This window comes from Mobula hypostoma, chromosome 26 (genome assembly GCF_963921235.1).
Source record: "Mobula hypostoma chromosome 26, sMobHyp1.1, whole genome shotgun sequence".
Lineage (NCBI taxonomy): Eukaryota > Metazoa > Chordata > Chondrichthyes > Myliobatiformes > Myliobatidae > Mobula > Mobula hypostoma.
In genome coordinates, this window is record NC_086122.1 from 40,015,679 (window position 1) to 40,035,341 (window position 19,663).

The following is a 19,663-nucleotide window of genomic DNA, read 5'->3' on the forward strand; positions in this document are numbered from 1 at the left end:
TTGAACTTATAAAAGCATAAAGAACAGCATTTCTCAACCAATCAATGAAGCTATAGGAGGAGAAACTGTGTAACATTAGAACCTGTTGTTGGAACAGTTTCTCATTGACACAAATCAGTGACATTTATTTGCTTTTCCCTGTTCTGTGTTGATCTGATTCTCTTAATTTTTGCAGTAACCGTGTTAAGTGTACGAGACTGAGTAAAGGTGGACATTGAGCACAACTCCACACACAAAGAGCTGCCCATAACTTTGAGAAAATACAGCAAACTGGATGGTTGCAATTTCAAGACAATTGTTATTCCAAACTGACCAAAGACATTAGACTTCCACATGGTATTCCTATCCGTGAATAAACTCATTGGAATTTTCACTGCCTTCTCAGCTCAGTGGCCAATAGATGCTGATATTTTTGATGAGCTGTGCATCACATGAACAAATACAAAATAAATAGAATTATTGAAATACAGCATTAAGAAAATACTTCCAATTCATGTAGCAGGTTTTCATGATCTCATGATCAATTTACACCACATCCTGTTTCACACTATATGGTCACTGACGGTTTCTGTAAACATCAATGTGAAAATAAAGATACTTTCTGCTTAATTATATTGGTTGAATGATGAAGGTTGGTCAGGACATCAGGGTAAACATCCCAGCTGTCCTTCACAAGAGTGCAGTAGGATCTCTCGATCAACAACTTTCACAAAGTGTCAGAGCACAGACTGATGGGAAGGAGAAAGAAGCAATGGGAAATGTTCTATTTGCATTTATTCACGCATTGTTCCAGGAGATATGAAGACAGACTATGCAAAGGCCTTTGCTACCAGAGTTACATGATGCTGCAGATGCTGGAATGTGGAGGCACTCAGAGGCTGAGCAACATTTGTGCCAGGGAAGGGGTGGTATAGGAAAAGCGATTATAAAGACTAGCTTTATTTATCACATGTACATCAAAACAGCGAAACATACAGTGAAATGCTTTGTTGATGTCACTACTGTATATGTTGTGATGTTCCAATGTACATATGACATAAAAAACTTTGTTTGAAAACCCTATTCTCTGTTCAGTTCCAGTGCAGGGCTTTGAATCGATCAAAACACACACAGTTCCTTTCTTCCCATAGACACTGTTTGACCCACTGAGTGACTCCAGCAGGCAGACAGCTACCTTTTACACCAGCATTGCTCAGGGTGACTGAAAGGAGGTTTTGATCAAAATGAGAGTAATTAGTGATGCATTAGTGGTGAAATTAAAACAGGGCATTTTGTTCAATTTAAAAAGATAGTGATGTATATCCAGTGAGCTCTAGACTGAGGGTTGAGGGAGTGGAGGGTGATGTTCCATCACATTTTTGCCCAAACCGAATACTGCAACAGAGTGCAGAATTGAGTCAAAAAGTGAAAGAGGGCTGTTTGAAGGAAAAAAGCGCTCTGTGCTTTCGTGGTGAATGGGAACTAAGGAATCGACTAGACGGCTGCAGTAGAGAATAGCATCAATATAGACACAAAGAGCTGAGTGGACTAATTCTACAAAAAAAATGTGCAGATGTGAATTTTAAACGGTCTTTGACAATCACGTATGAATCGTCATTTAAATATACAGCAAGTACAAATGCAGAAACAGTTAGTTAAAAGTTTCAGGTTCCAATGGAAACTAATGACTTCAAACTCCAGAGTTTGTTGGCCAGCATCTGCTTCATGTCGACACTCCCAAAAACTGGCACAGATAAGCTTATAAAGACAGAAACTCCGATGAAGTTTATGTAGAGAACACAACTTTGATTTTTTTTTTGAATGAGGTCATGGGTAAAACTGAAAATAAATTTCCAGGAAAATTAAGTACAGGCAACATTTGAGGGAAGTGAAGGGATGTATTGATGAATGAATAGAAGAAAAGGAGGCCTTAGAAAAAAGGAGAAGCTTAGTTTGAAACAATTTCTGTTCCTTCATCCTTCTGTCAGTCACACAAGACCTAACTTACAGTATGCATGATGAAAAGCTTGATATAGTGTGACAAAATAGGACTTTACACAGGAAGCAGTTAAATAACAACCAATTTACATCACACAATGATGTAGTTATCTTTTACATTTTTGTGGACAAAACACTGTACTCCAGAGAAACACTGCACTGTAAGTCAATACTGCACCGTAAGTCAACTCCACACCATAAGTTAATGCTGCGCCATAAGTCAACACCCCTCCGCAAGTCAATACTGCCAGATTAAGTCAACACTGCACCGTAAATCAGATATTCCCACTCATACTGTTTCCTTCCAATTTCTGTCTCCTGTGACGTCACGTTGTCTCTATGTTAGTGATGAGACCGTTAGCATTCCCTGCTGCCTGGAGTTCTCTCTCTAAATCCACCACACATTGTTGTATTCCCATAATAGGCTCCAAAAAATCCACTTCTTCCTTAAATGTCCCCTTATCATTGCTCAGAATGTGGAAGCAGCTGAAGATGTTGCACTACATAATTTCTGTAGATACACAATGGAGTCTACACTGCTTGCTATGGAGCCTCCAACATGGAGGACTGCAAGAGGCTGTGGCAGAGAGTTGTAGACTCAGTGATTCCATCACGGGCACCACCCTCACCACCACTGAAGATATCTGCACGAGAGAGCATCTCAAGAAGGCAGCATCTATTACTAAGGACCCACCTCACGCCCTCTTCTCATTACTACTGTCAGGGAAATGGTACAAGAGAATAAAGACTCATACTCAGAGATTCAGAAACATCCTTCCCTCTGCCATCAGATTTCTCATTGGTCCATGAAACATTATGTCATTATATTTTTGTTCCATTTCTTTACGTTGTAATTTATGCCTTTGCTCCGCACTGCCACAAAACAACAAATTTCACTCCACAGAAGAAGATGATAAGAAACCATATTCCTATTCTGAAATGCAGTACTCTGTAGGTTAACAACAACTGCACTAACCACAGAGATATCAAGGAAGTACAATTAACCTGTGGGCAACTTCAACCCGAGTACCACCATGGGAATCATATAGAGGCCTCCAGATAGATGTGGGGTTGAGATTGCAAAGAGAGCTGGAAAAGGCATGTAATAAGGGTAATGTTACAATTGTAATGGGGGACCTCAATATGCAAGGGGACTGGGAAAACCAGGTTGATGTCAGATCGCAGGAGAAGGAATTTGTTGAATGCTTACGAGATGGGTTTTTAGAGCAGCTTGTGTTTGAGCCTGCTCGGGGAAGGGCTATCTTAGATTGAGTGTTCTGTAATAACCCAGACCTTATAACGCAAAGAAACCCTTAGAAGGCAGTGAACATAATATGATTGAACTCTTACTGCAATTTGAGAGGGGGAAGCATAAGGCACAAATATCAGTATTGCAATGGAATAAAGGGAATTACAGAGGCACGGAAGAGGAGCTTGTCCAGGTGGATTGGAGAGGGATACTGGCAGGATGATGGCAGAGCAGAGGTGGCTGAAGTTTCTGGGAATAGTTCACAAGGCACAGGATAGATATGTCCCACAGAAGAAGTTGTTCTCAAAAGACAGGGTAGGCAATCATGGTGACAAGGGAAGTTAAGGATTGCATAAAAGCCAAGGAAAGAGCCTATAAGGTAGCAAAAGTGAGTGGGAAGGTGGATGGTTGTGAAGCTTTTAAAATCCAACAAAAGGCAACTAAAAAGTCATAAGAAGGGAAAAGATGAAATATGAGGGCAAACTAGCTGATAATACAAAGCAGGATACAAAATGTTTTTTTCAGTGATATAAAGAGTAAGAAGGAGGTGATAGTTTATATTAGGCCACTGGAAAATGAGGTAGTAATGGGAGATAAAGGAATGACAAATGAACTTAATGGGTACTTTGCATCAGTCTTCACAAGACCTAGCTGTGTGCCAGAGGTCTGTGAGTGTCAGAAAGCAGGAGTGAGTGCCAATACAAAGGAAAAAATGCTAAGCAAAGGCAAAGATCTTAAGGTGGATAAGTCACCATCCCAGAGTCCTGAGAGAGGTAGCAGAAGAGATAACGGATGCACTGGTCATGATCTTTCAAGAATCACTTGATTCTGGCAAGGGCCCGGAGGACTGGAAGATCACAAATGTCACTCCACTCTTTAAGAAGTGGGGATGGCAAAAGAAAAGGAATTATAGGTCAGTTAGCCTAACCTCAGTGGTTGAAAAATTGCTGGAGTCTATTACTAAGGATGAGGTTTCGATATACTTGGAGACTAAGGGAAATTTTACCTGACAAATCTGTTTGACTTCTTTAAGGAAGCATCAAGCAGGGTAGACAAAAGAGAGGCAGTGAATGCCATTTGCTTGGCTCTTCAGAATGCCTTTGATAAGGTGCCACACATGAGGCTGCTTAACAAGATAAATCCCTATGACATTATAGGAAAGATACTAGCATGGGTAGATGAATGGCTGACAGGCAGAAGGCAGTGAATGGGAATAAAGGGGGTTTTTTCTGGTTGGCTGCCAATGACTAGTGGTGTTGCTCAGGGGTCAGTATTGGGACCGATGCTTTTCACATCGTTTGTCAACGGAATTGATGGCCCTGATTTACCCACAAGGTTCTACTATCGTTTCCCTTCCATTTTTTGCTCAGAGCCTATTTTGAAAGTGACCACTGAATCTGCAACTGCACCAACCAGGCAATGCATTCAGGCTTTATCTATTTTATTTATTTTTACTTTATTTAGAGATAGTGCATAAATAGGCCTTTCCTAGCCTTCAAGCCACACCATCTAGCAACCCTCTAACAACTCCAATTAAGCCAAACCTAATCATGGAACAATTTACAACGACCAATTAACCAACCCAGGACATCTTTGGACTGTGGGAGTAAAACCCATACATTCCACTATGCTACCATAGCACCCCAGTTCCCCATGAACTCTGTATTGCATTTTTCTGCTGTCATTTCTGACTTCTGGCAATTGCAATATATTTTGCATGCATGTGGCTGGTTATTCACCGCTTTGCTGCTTGAGAAACTTGGCAATGTGACCTTTTGGAGGTTTATAAAACTTTATCAAGAGGCAAAGATAAGCGAATAGTTACAGTTTTTCCCCAGGGTAAAGTAGTGTGCAACTAGATGGCAAGAGTTTTAAAATGAGAGGAGAAAGACTTAAAAGAGACCTGAGGGGCAATGTTTTCCACTCGGGAGATGGTGAATACAAGGAACAAGCTACCTGAGCAAGTGGTGGATGCGGGTATATTGATGACATTGATAAGATATTTGAACAGGTACATAGTAGAAAAGATTGAGAGGAATATGGATCAAATGTGGACAAGTGGAACTAACTCAGTTTGGCAGCTTAGTTAGTATCAACAAATTGGGCTGAATGGCCTCTTTCTCAGCTGTGTAACTCCATGACTCTATGTGCAGTAAGTGGGGGCAATTGATTTGGTATATTGTTTATACAGATCTGTGCATGACACCATGATTTGAGATGGAATGACATAAAACAACAGCAATACAGAATAAAGTGTTACAGCTACTGAGAGTGCAGAGCAGGTAAATAATAAAGTGCAAGATCATAACAAGGTAAGATAGATTGTGAGGCCAAGAGTGCATTTTATCATTCAAGGGAATGGCTCAAGAGTCTGATAACAGTGGAGTAGAAGCTGTCCTTGAGCCTGGTGGAACTTGCTTTCAGGTTTTTGTATCTTCTGCCCTATGGGGGAGGGGAGAAGAGAGAATGCTGGGGTGGAAGAGAACTTTGATTATGATGGCTGCTTTACCTAGACATTGAGATGTATATACTGTCCTTAGAGGGGGGTTCCTGAGATGTGCTGAGCTGTGTCCACAGCTCTCTGTAGTTTCTTGCAGTCACTTGCAGAGCTGTTGCCATACTGAACCATTATGAAACCAGAGGGAATGATTTCTACGGTGCATTGATAAAAATTGCTCAAAGTCCACAGGGATTTGCTGGATTTCATTAGCTTCCTGAGGAAGATGAGGTGCTTGTCAATGTAGTTGGCCCAGGACATGTTTCTGGTGATGCTCATACCTAGAAGCTCTCGACCCTCTCAACCTCAACACTGTTGATGTAGATAAGATCATATGCACCGTCCCTCCTTCCTGAAGTCAGTGCTTGACATCGAGGAAAAGATTGTTGTCATGACACTATAGGCTGTCTATATCACTCTACTTCAAGCAAGTAGTTAACCATACTTACATTATTTATGACATAGAAAGCTGTTCAGTTCATTATGACTGTACCAGTCACAAAAGAAACTACTCAACTCAATCACATCTTCAGCAACAGATCTGTAGTCTAGCAGGTGAGCTCTTCAAGTATACATCCAAATGCTATCTGAAAATGACGAGAAAGCTGTACAGCTTTCCTTTCATATCTCTTTGTGCAAAATATTAATTAAAGGAAGAAACTGAAAGTGCTGGAAGATTTACATCCTGTGTAACTTCATATTTCTCTCTCCTGAACTAGGATTGCATTACTTCAAGCCCCCCAAAAAAAAATCAGTTACTACGGTAACACAACTGAACACGTCTAAACTAAAGAATCCATTTCTTAACAGTGAAAGCAGACAGGAAAGAATTACTTCAGGGTGTAAAAGTAACGTTTTCATTGAGTGCTCCCGCGAGAGACAGCAGCAGCAGTTAAGCCAAAAGCTTGGTTAAGGTGCGATTCCTGCCAATTCAGCAAGCACAGAAGTGTTTTAATGAATGCAAAACATCTGTCAAGATTTTATGTGAGTCTATTGAGAGAACAAGAAACTGGGCCTTTAGAAAAGTTCCAGCAACTTTGCCAAAGGGCCTTTCCTGCATCCTGGGAGTCTTCAGTGTGATTTAAACTAATTCATATTGGCCAAGCAAAGAGAAACTACTTCCTTCAGAACGGGGGGCATTTTTCAAATTAGAGTACAATATCCTAGAAGCATAAAGTGCAATAGAACGATACAGCATGAAGATAGACCTTTGACCCAGTGAGTCAGTAGCACCCTCTAGCAAGTCCCAATTTCCTGCAATTGGCCATATTAAGCCAAGTCCTACCCTTCCCTGTCCCTAGCCAAGTGCTTCCTAAATTATAGCATTATACCTGCTTAAACCATTTCATCTGGCAGCTTATTCCATATACTCCCCAACCACTGTGTGAAAAAGTAGCTCCTCAAGTCCCTTTCACATATTTCCACTCTCTCCCTCAATCTATACCTCAGGTTTTGGACTTCTGAACGTTTGTTCAAAAATTGATACTGACCACCTTATTGATGCCTCTCAGAATTTTAAACATCTGTGTAAGGTCACCTTTATTCCTCTACATTCCAAAGGATAAAGAGCCTCAGGCCCTCTCATCCCAGCCACATTCTTGTAAATCATTTTTGCACTTTTTCTAGTTTAAACCACAGTTTGGAAAGCACTTCCACACAAGATGTGGAAATCTATTACTGTCAACCCTAACATGCTACCATCTACGATGCTGAGGTTCATTTTATTGCAGGCATACTCAATAATACAATAACTGTAATAGAATCAATGAAAGACCACATCAATAGGGCTGACAACTAGTGTGCAAAATAAAAAACAACAAACTGCAAATATAAAAAGAAAGAAAGAATAATAATAAATAAATAAGTAATAAATATTGAGAACATGAATGAAGAGTCCTTGAAAGTGAGTCCATTGGTTGTGGGAACATTTCAATGATGGGGCAAGTGAAGTTGAGTGAAGTTACCCCCTTTGGTTCAACAACCTGATGGTTGAGAGGTAATAACTGTTCCTGAAGCTGATGGCATGGAGGCTTCTGGACCTGCTTCCTGATGTCAGCAGCGAGAAGAGAGCATGACTTGGGTGGTGGGAATACTTGATGATAGATGCTGCTTTCCTGCGACAACACTCCATGTAGATGTGCTCAATGGTGGGGAAGGGTTTACCCATGATTAACTGGCCATATCCACTACTTTTTGAAGGATTTTCCATTTAAAGACATTGGTGTTTCCATACCAGTCTGTGATGCAGCCAGTCAATATACTCTCCACCACACATCTATAAAAGTTAGTCAAAGTTATAGATGTCATGCCGAATCTTTGTAAACTCGTAAAGAAGTAGAGGTGCTGCCGTGCTCTCTTTGCAATTGCACTTACATGACGGGCCGAGGACAGGTCCTCCAAAATGATAACACCAAAGAATTTAAAGTTGGTGACCCTCTCCACCTCTGATCCTGGCTCAATTTCCTCCTCCTGAAGTCAATAATCAGCTCCTTGGTCTTGGCATAAAGTGCTGTTAAGTTGGGGTATCATTAAAAAGTTCAAACCCAAAATACACAGATTTTTGTTGAACAAGTTTCTTAAGGGTGTTGTTAGGTTAGGATATTCAAGGTTTTAGCCACACAAAGGTATTAAATATTTTGTTCAGGATAGTAAGGGTTTTGGTATGTTGGTGAGACATTTAGGGACTTTTCTGGGACAAAGGTGTTATGGAATTTGTCAGATCAAGATATATATACAGTGTGTTTACAAAGCAAAGGACCAGCTCAGCCACCAGTTTATACAGGTGAACTTCAAAGTTCAAAGTAAATTTATTATCAAATTACATACATGTCACCATATACTAGCTGGGTATTCATTTTTTGCAGGTATTTGAAGGAAAAATCAAATATAATAGATTTTATGAAACACCATACATAAACAAAGACAGACAAACAACCAATGTGCAAAAGAAGACAAACTGTTCAAGTAAAAATAGTACTGAGAACATAAAATGTAAAGAATTGAAAGTGAGTCGGTCATTGTGGAATCAATTCATAGTATTGGTGAGTGAAATTATCCACGCCGGTTCAGAAGCCTGGTGATTAAAGGGTAATAACTGCTCCGGAACCTGCTGGTGTGATACTGAGTGCTTCTATACTTCTTAGCCAATGCAGTACCAAGAAGAGGATATGGCCTGGATGGTGGGTGTGTTTGACGATGGATTCTGGCCACACTCCATGTAAGTACACTCAACGGTGGAGTCGGCTTTGTCTATGATGGACTGGGCAGTATCCACTACTTTCTGTAGCTGTTTCCATTCCTGGTCTCATCCAAAATCTGTTTCTTATTCTCAGCTTGGGTCAAGGTCGCTTCCCCATTGAGGGACGTGCTCAATCACCTATGTTAGCTTCCAGCCTTGCAACACACAAATTTTAAACTTCTTGGCATTAATTTCAAATCCCTCAATTACCTCATCCCTTCCTTGTAACCATCTCCAATTCTATAAATGATGCAGATTATTTTGTACATCTACATTTCGGTCTTCTTGAATGTCTTTGACATGAATCACCCCACCGTCACTCCCTCAGAAGCTGATGTCAACAGCTCGGGCTTCTCCAAGCCACTTCACTCTACTCTCCTTTATGTCACTTCCTCAAACCTAGTTGGTGATCACACCTTTTGTTATCTGCAGCACTGATAACTACAGGGAAAGACTGAATAGGGTAGGATTTTCCCCCTTGCAGCCTTGGAGAATGAGGGATTTGATAGAAGTATACAAAATTATGAGTGGTATAGATGGGGTAAATGCAAGCAGGCTTTTTCCACTGAGGTTGGATGAGACAACAACCAGAGATCATAGGTTAAGGGTGAAAGGCGAAATGTTTAAGAGGAACTTTGGGGTGAACTTCTTCATTCAGAGGGTGGTACAAGTGCGGAATAAGCTGCCAGCAGAAGTGTGGATGTAGGTTTGATTGCAGCATTTAAAAGAAGCTTAGACAGGTACATAGATGGATGGCCTTTGAACTGAACACCAAGTCACATGAAGAGATATTAGGGTGAAGCTCAGACTGACATTGTTTTTTTAAATAAAACGTCGTTATCAAAGAGCAAGAGACAGAAATGCAATTCTAACCCTTGATGGCTTCTAGTGATGAAGCAATTAAATTCAGCAATGACCAAGAAGTCATATTTGGAGAACTCCAGGTAACTGAAGGGGTTGTAAGGCTGGAGGAAATTGTGAGGAAAAAGGAATCTGAAAGCAGGAGCTCTTAAAAATAAAGATAATGCTGAATAATCTCTCAGGAGATGGAATAACAGAATTTGGTGTTAGTTTGGACAGAGGCCCAGAATTTTGTACTATCTCAGCGTTATAGAGAATGAAAGAGAGATGTAACTGGAATTTATCAAGAAGGACAACTCTTGGGAAATATTCCATTGTCAGATTTCTATTAATACCTTGTGACTACTCAATCTGTGGTTTCTTTCAAAGTAGAAACTTTCAGACAACTTTAGCAGCTGTTAGTATTTCACAAACATTATATGTTGCTTCAGAAAGGCATTTGGGGATATGGAACCATAGGACCTGCCCCTGAAGAACACAAAGTTCCACACAAGAGCATAAACAAAATGTTCTTTGAAAGCTTCCCTGAGGCTCAGGGTTAGCCGGAGTTCCCAGTCTCTGTCTAATAGGCTGTTCTCAGCCACGACTGATGGTACCACAACTTTGGGGTTGAAGAGGAAAGCACAGCGGAATAAGGAGGAGGGCCAGGTTACTCAGCCCGTCTCACTCATTCTGGGTTAACCATACCCTAACCCCATCCTTTAGAGTTAACCTCTTATTCTCTTGAAAACCTGTCCAGCAAAAATCCCAATATCTTTTAAGCAATTCTTAACCATCAAGAGTAATCTCTCTTGATAACTTTTTTTGGTTATATCTTCCTTTCATTCTCTGTAAAGCTGAGGTTATAGAAAATTCTGGACCCATGACTAAACTAACAACAAATCCTGCTCATCTATCTCCCATATAGCTGTTGACACACACTGGCTCCTGGTTAAGCCTTACTTCTACTTATTTTCTGTCTACACTCTTGCTGACTCTTAAAAGCAATCAACATAACCAGATACCTTCCCATCCTGAATATTCTCTCTTCTCCCTTCTCCAAGCAAAAAAAAAGACTGAAAGCACCGACCACCAGGGCTTAGAGACAGCTTCTGCCCCACTGTTATAAGATTATTGACCTAGTATACGGGTGGTGAGACATTTTGAGACCGTATGCCAAATTGGTGATAATATTCCAAAAAAAATCATACATAGCATAGCAATTTTGAGTAGACATTGTCACTGATTAATGAAATTAGTAACAATAATTTTAAGGGAAAAGAATGAGTCCTGTTGCTTATTTATGGGTATTCATTGTACTTCAATTAATAAAAGTTTTCCCTGAGATATATTACAATAAATAAAGCATTTTAGAAAACATGTTCAAAAATTATTAATATTAATCTCTCAAAAAGACAATTAAAAATAACATCATTTCTAAATAGTGTTGTTATTGTAACCATTTCCTATACAACTACTGATGGATACATCAGGTCTGTGAGGATTTGAAAACATACCATCCAACATCACGTGTTCTCACAATCGTCCGCTAGGCACCATGCTGACATAAGAGATTTCTGAATTTAGGGCAGCATGGTAGCATAGTGGTTAGCACAACACTTTAGAACATCAGCGACCCCGGTTCAATTCCCGCTGCTGCCTGTAAGGAGTTTGTACGTCCTCCCTGTGACTGGGTGGGTTTCCTCCCACAGTCTAAAGACATAGCAGTTGTAGGTTATTTGTTCATTGCAGACTGTTGCATGTGAGGATTAAATCGGGGGATTGCTGGGTGGTACAGCTTGAAGGGCTGGCAGGGCCGATTATGTGCTTCGCCTCAATAAGTAAGTAAATAAATCAATCAATCCATGACAACACTTCTAATGATTAATGTCCTCTACTTTGACAACATTTTGCTCCTCAAAATTTTTGTTCTTGAGTAACACTTGTGCCCCTGCTTATTCATCTTGCAACGATGTATTAACATTTTCTCTTCCATTTTGGGATTTCAGAAGCAATTGAATACCAACTATCCCTACAAATTGAAATCAATCTCAAATTGTGAAAGTCAAAGTAATTAATGCACATTCCTGACCAATGGCTTTGTGTGTGGGATTCATGCCTCATGAATGTGTTTGAGAATTTTTTTTGAACAGTTGACTGAGAGGAATGATGCGAGCAGGGCACGAGGCAATATCTACATTGGACTTTGGCAGGGCTTGACAGGTTTCCATACAGTAGTCTGGCCCGAAAGGTTCAAACACTTGGCATCTAGAATGAGCTAGATAAGTAGATATAAATGTGGCTTTGTGGAAGGAATCACACAGTGATAGTTGAGAGTTGTTATTCTAATTGGAGGCCTGTGAACACAGATATTGGTGCTGGGTCACCTGTTGCTTGTCATAGGGAAGATAATGTAGGTGGAATGATTAATAAGTTTGTAGACAACAAATTGGTGTTACAGTGGATAGTGAAGATAGTTTTCAAGTTTAGGAAAGGATATAGATCAACCAGGTAAGTGGAAAAGGGAATGTCAAATGGAATTTAACTGAGGCAGTACAGATTGACAGATTTTGGAAAGTTAAACCAGGGGCAGGTGCATACACCATAAACGGCAGAGCCCTAGGGAATGTTGTTGAACAGACAATCCTTGGGTTAGAAGCACATAGATCTTTGAAAGTAGCAACATAGCAAGAAAGGGTGTTGTGGAAAGCCTTTGATATGCCTGCTTTCCTCAGCCAAGACACCGAGTATAAATAGGGATGTCATGTTCCAGTTGTGCAGAAAAAATTCACAAGAATGTTGTCTGAATTGGAGGGCTCATAAGAAGAGATTGAATAGACTAGGTCCTTGTTCCCTGGATTAAAGTTGGCCAAGAGGACACATAATAGGCATATAAGAGGCATTTAGAGGATAGGTAGCTGGGGTCTATTTTCCATGATTGGGGTGTCTATAAATAGAAGATTTTGTATTAAGATGAGGAGGAGCAATTTTTACATTAAAGTAGTTGATTTTTGAGATGAGCTACCAGAGGAGGCAATAGAGGCAGGACAGACAACATAATTTAAGAGACATCAGAACAGGCAGTTGAATGAACAGGACAGAGAAGGATATGGAACTAACGCAGGAAAGTTGGATTAGTATAGATAGGCATGTGGGCCAAAGGACCTGTTTCTAAACTCAACTCTATGACTTTATAATACCACAATGTCCTTTACCTCCTACTCCCTGCCTTCTGTATTACGGCCAGACAGCTATCCATTCTGATATCTCTCTGCATGCCTGATCAAAATCTAGATATATAGTACAGTACCTATGAAGCTGCTCTTGGTGCCATCTCTGTTACTTCTTCAAAGAATTCAGTGAGGTTTGCAGGAAAACATTTCCTTTTGCTATGCAGGCTGAATGCAAAATTGTTCAATTTATGTGTTCCAGAGGGTTTTAATAGTTGTAGCAGATTTTTCATCATTATCATATTTTAGGAGCTTACCCAATGTGGTGATGGAACTCACAAGTTCAGTCAGCCTCCTGACATTAACTTTAAATAATAGTGTCTTACTTCTTGTAGGAAGTGGTGATCCTTTGGGGTGGATATCTCAGCAAAAAGCAATCACTTGTGCCTCAGGTCATTCCTCTCAAACTTCACGACTGACGCTGAGTGAACCTTGGTGAGATCTGCAACGAAAGACACCTGTTTTAATACTTATGACCAAATACCTCCTAGGTCCATTGGTTAAAAAGGCAACTGAGCAGTGAGACAGTATTAAAATGTAAACATTTGGAACATCCAAATGTTTCAACACCAGGATTGCCCACAACAACCTTAGAAATTGAATTGTAGAATTTCAAGCTCAAAGACACTTTACTTCACCCCTCACATCAATTGACTCTGATCTTATTCTCTTGTCTTCTTGTCTTTTACTGCATTACATAATATACATTACTAAACAATCTTCCTATTCCCTTGTTAAATGGTGGTGCAATTTATAGACTGATATCAACCTCAGTCATGGAAAGCAGCCAACATAATCAAGGACCCGCCCATCACGGTCATTCTCTCTGGTATGTTCTGTGTTGTGCTGCCAAGCGTACTATGTTATCACCAGAATGTGTGGCAACACTTGCAGGCTTCCCCCAGCCTACCCTTGGGTGTGTTCAATGTTAATGCAAATGACACATTTCAGGACCTCCAACGGGATCCCACCACTAAGCACATCTTTCCCTCCCCCCCCCCGCATTCCGCAGGGATCGCTCCCTACGCAACTCCCTTGTCTATCCGTCGCTCCCTACGCAACTCGCTTGTCCATTCGTCCCCCCCATCCCTCCCCACTGATCTCCCTCCTGGCACTTATCCGTGTAAGCGGAACAAGTGCTACACATGCCCTTACACTTCCTCCCTTACCACCATTCAGGACCCCAAACAGTCCTTCCAGGTGAGGCAACACTTCACCTGTGAGTCGACTGGGGTGATATACTGCGTCCGGTGCTCCCGATGTGGCCTTTTACATATTGGCGAGACCCGACGCAGACTGGGAGACCGCTTTGCTGAACATCTACGCTCTGTCCGCCAGAGAAAGCAGGATCTCCCAGTGGCCACACATTTTAATTCCACATCCCATTCCCATTCTGACATGTCTATCCACGGCCTCCTCTACTGTAAAGATGAAGCCACACTCAGGTTGGAGGAACAACACCTTATATTCCGTCTGGGTAGCCTCCAACCTGATGGCATGAACATCGACTTCTCTAACTTCCGCTAAGGCCCCACCTCCCCCTCGTACCCCATCTGTTACTTATTTTTATGCACACATTCTTTCTCTCTCTCTCCTTTTTCTCCCTCTGTCCCTCTGAATATACCCCTTGCCCATCCTCTGGGTCCCCCCCCCCGTCTTTCTTCCCGGACCTCCTGTCCCATGATCCTCTCATATCCCCTTTTGCCTATCACCTGTCCAGCTCTTGGCTCTATCCCTCCCCCTCCTGTCTTCTCCTATCATTTTGGATCTTCCCCTCCCCATCCAACTTTCAAATCCCTTACTCACTCTTCCTTCAGTTAGTCCTGACGAAGGGTCTCGGCCTGAAACGTCGACTGCACCTCTTCCTACAGATGCTGCCTGGCCTGCTGCGTTCACCAGCAACTTTGATGTGTGTTGCTTGAATTTCCAGCATCTGCAGAATTCCTGTTGTTTGTGACACATTTCACTCTGTTTTGATGTACATGTGATAAATGAATCTGACTCTGAAATCTTCTTCCCTCTTTTGTCAGACAAAAGATACAAGAGCTTAAGCACACCAATCACCAGGCTGAAGGACATCTTCTATCCCTCTGCTATCAGACTCTTGAACAGACCTCTCAAATGCTAGAAGATGAACTATCATTTCCCCATTTACCTCGACATGGACCGTGCACCGTACCTGCTTGTCTGCATTGCATTTTCTTCAACTGTGACACTATATTCTGCACTTGGTTTTCAATGTAATTATGCCTGACAAGATCCGTCTGGAGAGCAGGCAAGCAAAAGCTTCTCACTGTAACTCAGTACACATACTAAAATAACCTGCACCAATACCAACACACACCACCCTGCATCCACTGAGATCTGAGCAGAAAAGGACAGGCAGGACGTTTTCAATGCAGCAATGAATATGGCAACTAGAAAAGAAGGTAACTGAATAGCAGGAGGGCGGAGTTGGAAGGAGAGTGGTTGAGAAATTTATAGTCTCAAAGACTTAAACCAGTACTGTATGGAGAACATTTTTAATAAAGAGAATTTGCTTTAAATTAAAGAGATTAAACATCTAAATATACAGTGAAATGTGTCATTTGTCAGTGAGGATTGTGCAGGGGGAAGCCTGCAATTGTTGCTACACTTCTGCCCACAGCTTACAAACCTAATCATATGTCTTTGGAATGCGAGAGGAAACCGGAACACCCAGATGAAAGCATGTGGGGAGAAGGTATAGATTCCTTACAGATAGCGGCAGGAACTGAACTCCAATTAGTGATTGTTTGCTAGCCCTGTAAAGCAATTGAGGTAACCACTGTACTCCACGCCACCCCTACGGGGGAGGGAGGGGGGCTAGCAGTGGTTTAATGTACGAACCACTTGCTAATATGCTCAAGTGACCTCAAGGGAGAAACCAGAGAGAAACAACTTTGCATATGCAGACATACTCCCAGCTGCCAGTGTGGAACAGGCTGGTCATGCATTGTGGCCTGCAGCAGGGAACATTTGCTTGGGCACAAGATTATAACACAGCCTGAAATGACCTGAATCTGAGTGATCAAAATCCAACCCAAGGAGTTATTGACACTTGACATGTCAGGTCAGCCAGGCAGAAGAATCATCAGAGGAGTGGAAGATGGGAAGAGGGGTGGTGCCTCACAGTTTGTGTTGGATCGAAGTAGTCTTGACCACTGCTTTCGAAGGCTTAGGGAATGGGGTTGCTCAAAGATATCTACAGTGAGTGGAGTAACACACGCAAAATGCTGGAGAAACTCAGCAGGTCAGACAACATCTACTGGGAGGAATAAATAAGAAGCTGGCTGACTTGCTCAGTTCCTCCAGAATTTTGTGTGCATTACTCTGGATTTCCTGAATCAGCAAAATCACTTGTGCTTGTAGAAGGAAGCAGGAGTGATAGAGGAGCTGCCTTTATGAAGATCCATGAGCCAGACTCCCATACCAAAGGCTAAACTATGATGGTCCCCTGAAGGATTCCTTGTCTATTCATTAGCACAAGTAGCCTGAATATTCTTGGGCCACACAGCCACAGATAAACATTGTGCCAAGGGACTCAATCTTGCAGGGTCAACACCACCGCTCATGTGCTGACACTTCTGAGTGAAGTGCTTCATTCACATTGAGGACCCAAAATAAATCTGGTTATTTTTCTGAAACTTCCAGTCCATCATTATCCAAATACAGGAACAATTTAAGGGTGGATAAAAGTCAAAAGAAAATAAAGAAAACTGGAGTGACACAAGAGTCTGGAGGTGCTGGAATTCGGGGTAAAAATTCAACTGATTGAGCAGCATCTGTGGGAGGAAAGGAACTGTCAACACTTCAGTCCAAGACCCTGCTTCTGGGCGAAACCTAAAGGAATTATTGGTCCAAAGGTCAAGATGGATATAATTAATCGTCAACCATCTCTTAGTTCAGTGATGCAATGTTAGCGGAGTTGCCATAATAACAAATACCTATATAACACACATTAAGTTTTTAAGAAGTCTATGTCTTTTCCCCCAGGATCAATAAAGTATGACTATGACTTTGACTATGACTTGTCACAGGACCAGGACCACGATCAGAATCATACAGCATAGAACACAGAATGCTACAACACGGTACAGACCTTTTGGCTTATGATGTTGAGCTGATCTTTAAAACTACTCTAAGATCAATCTAATGCCTCCTACATAGGCCTCCATTTTTCTATCATCCATGTGTCTATCTAAGATTTTCTTAAAGGTCCTTAATGTATCTGCCTCTACCACAGCCCTGTCAATACATTCCACACACCCCCCACTCTCTGTGTAAAACACTTACCTGACATCCCCCCTCTAAATTACCTTAAAATTATGCCCTGCCTTCGTATTAGCCACTTCCACCCTAAGTGTGATCATATGTCACTAAATGCAAATTGCATAAATTCAACTTGGGATTTTGGAGGAAAATGGAAACTATTTTCTGTGTCTTTTCTGCCCCAAGATTCTGCTGACAGCTTCAACAGATTCCAGGACAGACTAACAGATTCCAGAAAACCAAACAGATTCCAGAACAACCTAACAGATTCCAGAACAGTCTAACAGATTCCAGGCCAGTCTAACAGACTCCAGGACAGTCATGGTGCTTTGCTTTTCCTGACATGAGATTCTGCCAACGGCTTCAAGCGATTAGATTCCATGACAGTCACAGTGCCTTAAACTCATTAGAAATTTGTTAACATGGCAAGAAGGTCAGCTTCTTTGTGAATGGTATCCCACATGTGTTAACCATGGTTCTGTTCATGGGTGCCACCCAGCCCAAATAAAAAAACTCTGGGCTGGTACCCCCAAGTTGTCCTTAAGAGAACGAGGAGAAAAACATATGACCAGGCCTTTTGTTTCAAACTCAGGAGTTATGCTACATTAAAGATTTTGAACACAAATTGGAAATGGCATTTACCAGTAGCTGCATTATTTCAAATGCAGAAATTTAGCATTTAAGTCATTGGGGAAATCAAGCCTCAAACAGCAATTTAACAGTTTGCATTACTAAATATTAACATGTGCAATGCCGCTGTGTAGCTTGACAGCTTTGACTCCCCAGTTCTGTGGTGCCCTTAATTGAAGATTAAATTGAAATGACAGGACAGGTGCAGTGAACTCTCACTGTGAAGGAAACTGGAGCCACGCCTATGGTGAGCGAGCTCCAATGTTACCTGCACATGTAGTTTTCAGACACATCACCAATTACTCGGTGGAAATACACACACTGCTGGAAGAGAGTTTGACAAATATTCTTCATTTAAAATTTTTACATTTTATAGATGTTTCTGTTGGCTTCCCTTGGGTTAGAGCTTCAAACTGGACACCCTTCCATGAGACAGACAGTTCACAGCCCCAAAGTGCAGAGATCAGTGTTTATCGACAAGCTGCCAAACACCCAAATGAGTCCAGCAGATGGGGCCTCTGGCAGAGTCCAGAATGTTTGTTTATTATCGATGTGTGGAAGAGCTCGCATGAGTGGCTGCTGCATGCGCTTGTGACATCCGATGCATGGTTGCCCCCAGGTGATCAAAGGAAAAGCCCTTGCAGGTGGTGCCCAGCTGCATCCACAAACCATGGAAACAGCCGCCCTGCTATGGACTGTCTATACTTCCTGCTGCCTCAGTAAAGCAACCAGCATGATCAAATATCCTGCTTACCCCAGACATTCTCTCCCCTCTCTTCTCCCATCAGGCAGAGGTACAAAAATCTAAAAGCCTAGACCACCAGGCTCAAGGATAGCTTCTATCCCGCTGATGTCTTACTATTGAACAATAAAATGGACTCTTCACAATCTACCTCACCATGGCGTTGCATCTTATTGTCTGCCTGCACTGTATTTTCTCTGAAACTGTAACACTTCATTCTTCATTCTGTTATTGCTTTCCCTTGTTCTAACTAATATACTGTGGTAATTAAATAATCTGTATGGATAGCATGCAAATTAAAGTTCTTCACTGTACATGTGACAATAATAAACCAATTTACTTTTTTTATTCAGGTGAGCTGGGGGTCTCATCACCTTCTGGCTGCCCCTCAAATGAGGCGTACAGCTGACAAATGTCACCAAGGTTTGCCAGGTCAAGTAGCTGGGAAGAAAGGTAAGCTTTACTCTTATTTAAATGACATAAATATTCACCCCCTATTCTTCCACAATCAATGTTGTAATCATGACAAAGTGATCTCTTCTACAATGTTGATTAAGGCAGATTTACTGCCAGGGCTAAGGACCATCCATACTGGTCTTCTTCAAAATACAGTCATGGTAATTCTGAAAGGGTAGATCCCTTAGAAGTTTGGTCAGTAACAAGGGAACATAGACTGATTAATCATGAGAATGAAAGATTTGAAAGAAAAAAATGTAGAACAAAAGAAGATGGAAAGCTGGAAATCACTGCAAGGGTGACAGAAACCAGAAACTCTCAACACAAATGGGACTTGAATAAGCATTTAAAGAATTGTAACAATGGCAATGTGGGCCAGTAGCTGGAAGTGAAGAGATATGGGCAGGCTAAGAGAATGGGCAAGAATAAAGCAGATGAAGAATAAAATGGAATTATCAGAGGTCATCCACTGGTCAAAGAAATATTAAGGTGAACTATTTTTAAATAGTGAGAA

General features: G+C 41.4%; 1 protein-coding gene across 5 annotated transcripts in view; it reads right to left on the reverse strand.

Moving 5' to 3' along the window:
• The window catches only part of LOC134338232 (transcription factor HIVEP3), a 698,117-nt gene that overhangs the window by 423,763 nt on the left and 254,691 nt on the right, over nt 1-19,663 (reverse strand). For 4 of the 5 annotated variants that reach the window (XM_063033927.1, XM_063033932.1, XM_063033926.1 and 1 more), the window contains one exon: nt 13,358-13,473. The gene's annotated coding sequence lies outside the window, so the exon portion shown is untranslated. Of the gene's footprint in view, nt 1-13,288; nt 13,474-19,663 lie in introns of all 5 variants that reach the window. The other variant, XM_063033930.1, reaches the window with a different exon arrangement.